The sequence below is a fragment of the Austrofundulus limnaeus genome, unplaced genomic scaffold (assembly GCF_001266775.1).
Source record: "Austrofundulus limnaeus strain Quisiro unplaced genomic scaffold, Austrofundulus_limnaeus-1.0 Scaffold131, whole genome shotgun sequence".
NCBI classification, from domain to species: Eukaryota; Metazoa; Chordata; class Actinopteri; order Cyprinodontiformes; family Rivulidae; genus Austrofundulus; species Austrofundulus limnaeus.
Window position 1 is genome coordinate 500,923 of NW_013952533.1, and position 7,303 is coordinate 508,225.

The following is a 7,303-nucleotide window of genomic DNA, read 5'->3' on the forward strand; positions in this document are numbered from 1 at the left end:
GGCATTGGTTAACCTGATGGATAGCCCCTCATCAGAGCTAACAAGAAAAGAAATCTGAAGCTTCTATGTTGAACAATTTCTGAGTTATAAGCATTTTTGCATGTCCAGAGACCCCTTTTTTAGATAAATTGGGGGTCTGGGGGGTGGGGGGTACTGATTGGTGGGCTTGATGGATAGAGCTTCATCAGAGCTAAACAACAAAATAAATCTGAAGCTTCTATGTTGAATAGTTTCTGAGTTATAAGCATTTTTGCATGTCCAGACACCCCCACTTTGAAAGGAGACCCCTCCTCAAATAAGGGGTATATCATAAAACTGTTGGCTGGCGCAGTGTAGGTCAGACTCTTCTACATCCCTGTCAAATTTCACGTTGACCGGTGCAGCCGTTTTTGTGCTACGGTTGACCAAAAATCTCCGGAGGGAAAAAAAACGTACGAAAACAATATGACTCCCGCTTACGCTTTGCGTGCGGGGGTCATAATTACAGTAGTGGGCACAGTTCTCCTAAAGCACTAAAACACTATAAGGGAACTAATTTCCCGATCAGTGCTTTAGGGCTTTTGCTAATTTTAAAATTTATTAGTGGAATTTATAAGCTAAATTTWRAAGCACTAACTGAGGTCTAACAGCCGAGGGTGAAAACTGTTGCACATTTTGTTCATATGTGTCACTTATCCACCAGGTAACAGTATACGGACAATATATGAACTCTRTGGAATGTCATTGATATGTCTAATGAGAGCAACATGGCAACACGTGACTCATGTTGTCTTTCATGGGTTGACTGGGTTATTTTAGTGCTTTRGAATTAGCTTTTGCTAAAATTTTCAGTGTGTTATTGCTTTAGAATTAGGGGACCTAAWTATTGGAGTTAGTGTTTYAGGGCTAGTGGAACTAAATTTTAGATTAGTGCTGCCCACCACTGACAAATTACCTTCTGTGACATTTGTTTTAAAATTAGGACAACTGTAATCCTTTWTGGTTTTGGCCTCACTTGGATTAGCCGTTAGCATATCAGTCCAATCAAAATTAAGCAAAATTTCTTCAAACAGAGGTCATTCAGAGAGCTACATCAATAAGATAACAACTCTTCATAACCTTTGTAYAGAGCCCCACTTCAAAATACCAAAACCAAATCTTGACATACGGCTTTTCTCAAGCAAAAAGACATGATGGTGACAAAAGATATTTTAAAGACTGCATTTTTTTTGCAAGCAGTCAGAAGCTCTAATTGGTTGTACAGCGTTATACTTTAAAGCATCAAAAATGCYAAAGAAATCAGACCTATTTTTCAGAGAGAAGCACTCAGATGTTCTGTCTTCAGCGCTGGGCTGTATGTGTCGGAGGGTTCAGCACTTGTTTTGCCTCGTTGACTCGTTAATGATGTGGTAAAGACAYGTATGAAACCAGCCAGCTGAACTCTGTGAGGCAGAAACACAGCATCATCTTTACCAAATGAACATTAGCATCATGTTTTGTATGTTTAAAAGCCTGATAAGAAGTTCACTGTAATCCTTTATTCAGCATGATTCAAACACGAATTTCTTTTTTGTCAAAACACAGCTGCCCGCTGGTTTCATCTCACCCTAACACTAACAAGAAGAGACAAAGGGAGGTTCGTACAATCAGAATGTTAGGCTTTTTTTTGTCCATTTAAAATGGAAAATTTTCCACCATTAAATCAAAAATGAATAAAATTTAGCCAGGAACAGCTACTACCAGACGGCATCAAATAGATGTTGCAATTTCACAACTGAGAAAACTTGAGAGTGAGGTGGAAAACCTGCTGTCAGATAGAGGAGCGCAGTAAATCATAAAAAAATGTGAATAATGGTGCATGCAGGGCTTGGAGCGAAGAAAATTTTGGTGCCTGAAATGGGTTCAGCGGTTAGAAAATAGAATGGATGAAGGAGGGGTTCATGAAATAAAAAGAAGTACATAKCTGACAATAGATATTTTCAGGTAAAAGTTGCAACCTAACGTGCAGCTCATWGTTGATCAAAACACAAGAAGTGATTTGATGAATAAGATCATAAGGCTTGGTGAGCAGTGACTCTAGAAATAATATCTCTCAACATGACTTGAAAAGTCAAATTGAGAAAGACAAACTTCTTCTTTTGTTTGTCACAAATCAGATTTTGAATGACATTATTTAAAGCCACAACAAAAGAATACAAAGAACTAATCATCTCTGCTCACTCTCTCACCCTTAAGGCTAATTTATACTTCTATTCTCATGTCTTGCTTGCAGTCTTGCATGATGAAAACTGCATAACTTCCATTTGGTATCKCCTGCTGACACCCTGTTTGCCCCCAGTCAGAACTCTTTCTGCAAACCAATGAGATTTGCATGGTGTGATTGGTCAGAACGTCATGGGCATGTTTGTTAGTGTTCTGTGTGTCATTTTGCTAAAAATGGTTCACTCCCAGAAGACGGTTGTTAAATTAGCAATATGGAAAGTGCAACCGAAYCAATGTTCACATGTTATTTCAATCACTGCAGTTCAGAAAAAAAAGTTTTCTTAGAATCCACATCCAACAACAGGAGCCTCTCTTCAAACATCTGATCATCGAGTGAAAAACAACATAAAAAGCAACTATATCCTGCTGTCACTGTTGTTGGTTATACGCTTAGCCATGTGCTACTGTACGTATGCTACATTGGGAGTGCTGTGGGAGGGATTATGATGATTTCTCCTCAGCGTCTTCTATGGTAATACAAACAGTAAGAAGACGTCCAAAACGATGTCACCACTGRTCCGCGGACTCACATCTTGTGGAAGTATTGACTTCCATGAGAGAGCCCCCTCCCCTCTCAGGGAGATTGGTCAATCAATAGCCCTCCATCCTACAGGTCTGAACTTCCTCTTTCTTGCTGAGTCTTGTCCAAACAATGTGGCAGAACTCTGTTCAGGCTAGTTTTGAAGGAGTTTCACCAACCTTTAGCTGTCTTTCATCTGAGGGTCGCACGTTGGCCAGGCCAGCTAGAACTTACTTTTACTTCTAAACACACCCACAAAGGTCTGACCAATCACATACAATTTGAAACACTTCAATATGAAAAAATGGTTCTGCCAAGAACTTGTGCACAAAAAGGGTTCTGGCAATGCCTGTTAGATCAAAATGAATGTGTTTTTTTGTCACACAACTGCACCAATGATARCGGGGTTCTCAATGTCTTCAGAATATAAATCTGTGTATGTTTTGCCAGTGTTGGGGACATAACTTTTAGTTGAGTTTTATTTCTTAACTTAGTATTTTTGGCCTTGTTAATGTGTGTTTGTGGCCCCCTCCTGTTAGCTCAGGCCCCAGCCGGTGCATGGCAGATGGCCACCCACTCTGGTGCTCCTTCCTGTAACTCGCCTGCTCCCACAATGCTCAGGACAGGGAACAGAATCAGACTGAAGATTCAGTGCAATCTGKTGTTCATTTGTTTATTTATCAAATTAGTATTACATTGTGACTCCTTTACCCAAGTATCACTGTGAATAAATGAATTAAAATTGAAATGTATTTACTTGGGGGCCACRCAGCTGCACAGCTGGTTAACATTGTTGCCTTGCAGGTTTGAAACTGTGTGGAGTTTGCTTGTTTTCCCTCTTTACGTGTTTGTTTCTGGATGTTGTAGTTTCCTTCTACAGTTCCAATTGTTCATTTTACATTAATTAGAGATTCCACATTGTCCCTAGTGCGTGTTTATGTTGTGTGTCTCTGTGTGGCCTGGATATTGAAAGGAGATTTGTCCAACAAATCTGGGTGGTTTAAAACTTCCTGCCTCATTCTGCACATCAACGCTGCTACTGCCAAAGCAGTGCACTGTATAGTTGCTGTTTGCTCATTTTCAGTGATTTCAGAGGCTGATGACAAACTCTTTGTTCTGTAGTTATAGAGACATGACCAAGGGATGGGGGAGTTGAGGTCTTCCCACCACTTCATGATCATGAAGTGATGGAATCAGAATCTAGGCGCCAGCTGAAATGACTTTTTTCATAAAAGACAAACATTCACTTGTGGATTATCTGGCTAAAATTATTTTTTAACCAGTGGAATAGATGTAATTTAGAAAAAAAATATACATGATACATGTTATTTATTATTATTTTTTATTTTTTGCCATTACCAGTGTTTCTCTTAAAACTAGTATTAAACCTTTCAGGACTGCATGTCAGCAGGAGGAAAGTAACAATCACGCCACAGTGTTTGTTTAATGACAAAAGTGTATTCTGAGTTATTTGTCTGTTACTTCTCAGCAGAAGAACTGTAAGAGTGAATAAATAAAGCATTTCTCAGCAGATAAGAATAAGGAGTTGACCATGTAGGTAGTGGACGAGGAAGTAGCTCATAAATTACTTTATGTAACTGTCTTTGGAGAAGCTTTTCTCCTGCTGTAAAGCAGATTTTTTCMCATTGCAAACTTTTTTTAATACAAGTTTTTTTAAACTTCAGTCCTGAACTCAAGAGTGACAAAAAACAAAACACTAATTCAGAGTCTTTAGGCCTATACAGTAGTTTATGGAGAAGAAAATAAAGCAGAAACAAATTTTGAGCTATCTGTAAGATTGACCTAAAATATGCGACCTTATCCTGCTAAAATTAGACTAAGGCACAAATATTATGTCAGCTAATCAATCTACCATTTGTAACTTAACACTTTACACTACCAACAGAGAATAATATGCTAATCTCACATTTTCTCAAAATTTTCAGGTAATGCTTTTTTTTCTTCAGCCAGTTCAATTAATATCCACTTATATTTTTTCTTTTAATATTAAACACACAGACATCACACACAAAACAGACTGACCAAGTGAAGCTTTAATAAACAATAATGACAATGTTAATAGTTTTAACAAATATAGAACATATAATGAAAAAAAATGAGGTTTTAATACGACAAAGCCCTTGAATCTTCTCAATTTTTTCAGATACTGCAGTTATGTCATGAATTCTGCTCTTTGTGAACTCTCTTTGTGTTTCTGATTACAGAAGCAGCTCTGGTGTGCAAGGGTCAGGTCACAGCTGCAGTTCATCAGTCACCTGCTCCAGAAATGCCTGCATGGCTTGTGCATCCACACATACCATCAGATCTTCATACGGCTAACATAGTCGGYTGGTTTCAAGCTCTTCCATTTCTGTTACATTCTTTCTCTTACTAGCCATGTTTCCATCCAATTTTAATGTGAATTTTGAGCAAACTTTTAAAATGTTGCAAAAAAAAGTGCATCAGATGTGTTTCCACCAACTGGCTTGGAGTGAATCAACCAGGCCACGCAAAGAGTAAATATGTCAGACGTTGACGTTACGCATAGCTGTAATAAACAGAAAGTAAAGTCCCAAACTTGCAGTGACATCTAGGGACAACGAAGAGACATTCTCAGGAACGTGTTGTAATTATTCTGCCATATCAACTAGTACTGGCGATATTACATGCTGTTTGGAGACGTGGAAAAAGAAATGCAATTCTCTTCACATTACAGGAATATCCGGGAAGATGCCGACAGCAGAATGGGGTTCCAGCTGCAGCCGCAACAATTATTGGACAGCGGGAACAGCTGATCGAGGTAAAGGTTCGATGGCAAATGTTCTTCCATTCCCTTTTGCACATTAACTCATTWTYGGAAAATCCAAAAACCACCTCAAGCGAACACAAAAACATTTTTGCAAAATTGAGGAAGTTTTAATTAACCTCATATTTAACTTGTATTGACTGTATTTGACCTTGTTTACCAGTTGAATAAGCAAGTTGAGATTAAAGCAGTTTTTCCAGGGAGACCTGAGTGTGAGAGAAGAGCCAAGAGTGGCATACAAATGTAGAAACATTAAAGCAAAGTAGTACAAAAATRGATTTTATGTGAACTAAAAAGCCACATTTGCACACTTCATAATGAGTTTGCTGACAAACTGTAAAAAAAAAAAAAACATAGGCTAGGTAGACATAAGCATGTACAAAGATAGGTAGAGCCAGAGTCTGACCCAGAGCCTTAGGAGAATGAAGACAAAATTGTAGTTGWTAAGTCCAGACCTTATTTGGTGTCCCCTGAACCAACTAGATAAAATATTAGAATCACAAATATATTAGCGGTCGTATGAACTTTTGTTTCCCCCATAGAAAAGGCTGTAATCAGTCACTCACATAGGAAAAGCTGGAAAACTCTAAAAAAATACAATAAAAAAAGATATGTTGTGACCTGTCCAGGATGTAACCAAGGAGTGTCCAATTCAGGGCTGCTTTTCTGCATGTTTTCCTTGTTTCTCTGCTCCAACACATCCGATTCAGTGATTCAGTTATCTCTTCACATTCTGTTGAAGCCTGTTAAYCATCCATTCATGCAAATCAGATGTGTTTGAGCAGGGAAACAAGAAAACATGCATGATAGCGGCCCKCAAGGACTGAAGTTCGACACCCGTTGTGTAAAAGAGAGTAAAAGAGGGTAAARGAACAACTGAAGAAATACAACAATAAATGTCGAAAAATTAAATTTGAGCACTTTCAGAGTGGCCTAATATCTACTRGCTCAGAAACCTAAGCTAACATTTTGATAATGTCTATTTTAGCGAGACAGTAATAAAATTAAATCTGCTTGTGCAACAGTGCRGCTMCWCCAGAGTGATTGTGCTAAACTGATTTGCCTTTAAAAATGTCCTCTCACCTGAAAACATTTGGCACATAATGGCAGAGAAAAAATATCAAAAAGGAGGCTATTGAGAAGCTATTAATCAAAAAAATATTTAAAAATTAAAATCCAGAAATAATGTAACATTGTAGTAAAATACCTTTTAGATTTTCATTTTAAGTACCTTATTCMTTGATAAGATAAGAGCACTAAGTATATGTCTGGAGACATCTCTTATTTCTTTGTGGTTTACTGCAGTGGAGGTGCATCTGTGAAATCAATGCATGCAAACTGTCATTTGCATCGTGTATATACTTCATCAGCATGGATATTAAGCCAGCAGAGAATCTTTCAAATGACTTTAAAGTGACAACTTATTTTCATGCTACTGTAAAGCCTGAAACATACTCACTCCAACGGCGACTGGTCGACGCGCGGTCACGTGGTTGGTTGGCATTTGTTTTCATACAGACCTTTCAGAGCCCCAGAGACACCCCGCACCGAGCTCCTGGGAAACCCCTCCCGCTGCAACATATGTCACTGCATAGAGTTTCTTACCGCTACAGCTGACAATGCAGAAAAAAAGTCAGTCTCGTCACTCACTTAAAGCTCCACAGTTTTTATCAGTCATAATCCTCCGTGCACAACATCTGCTTTTTTTTATCTTCATTCATAAGTTTTTCATGGTT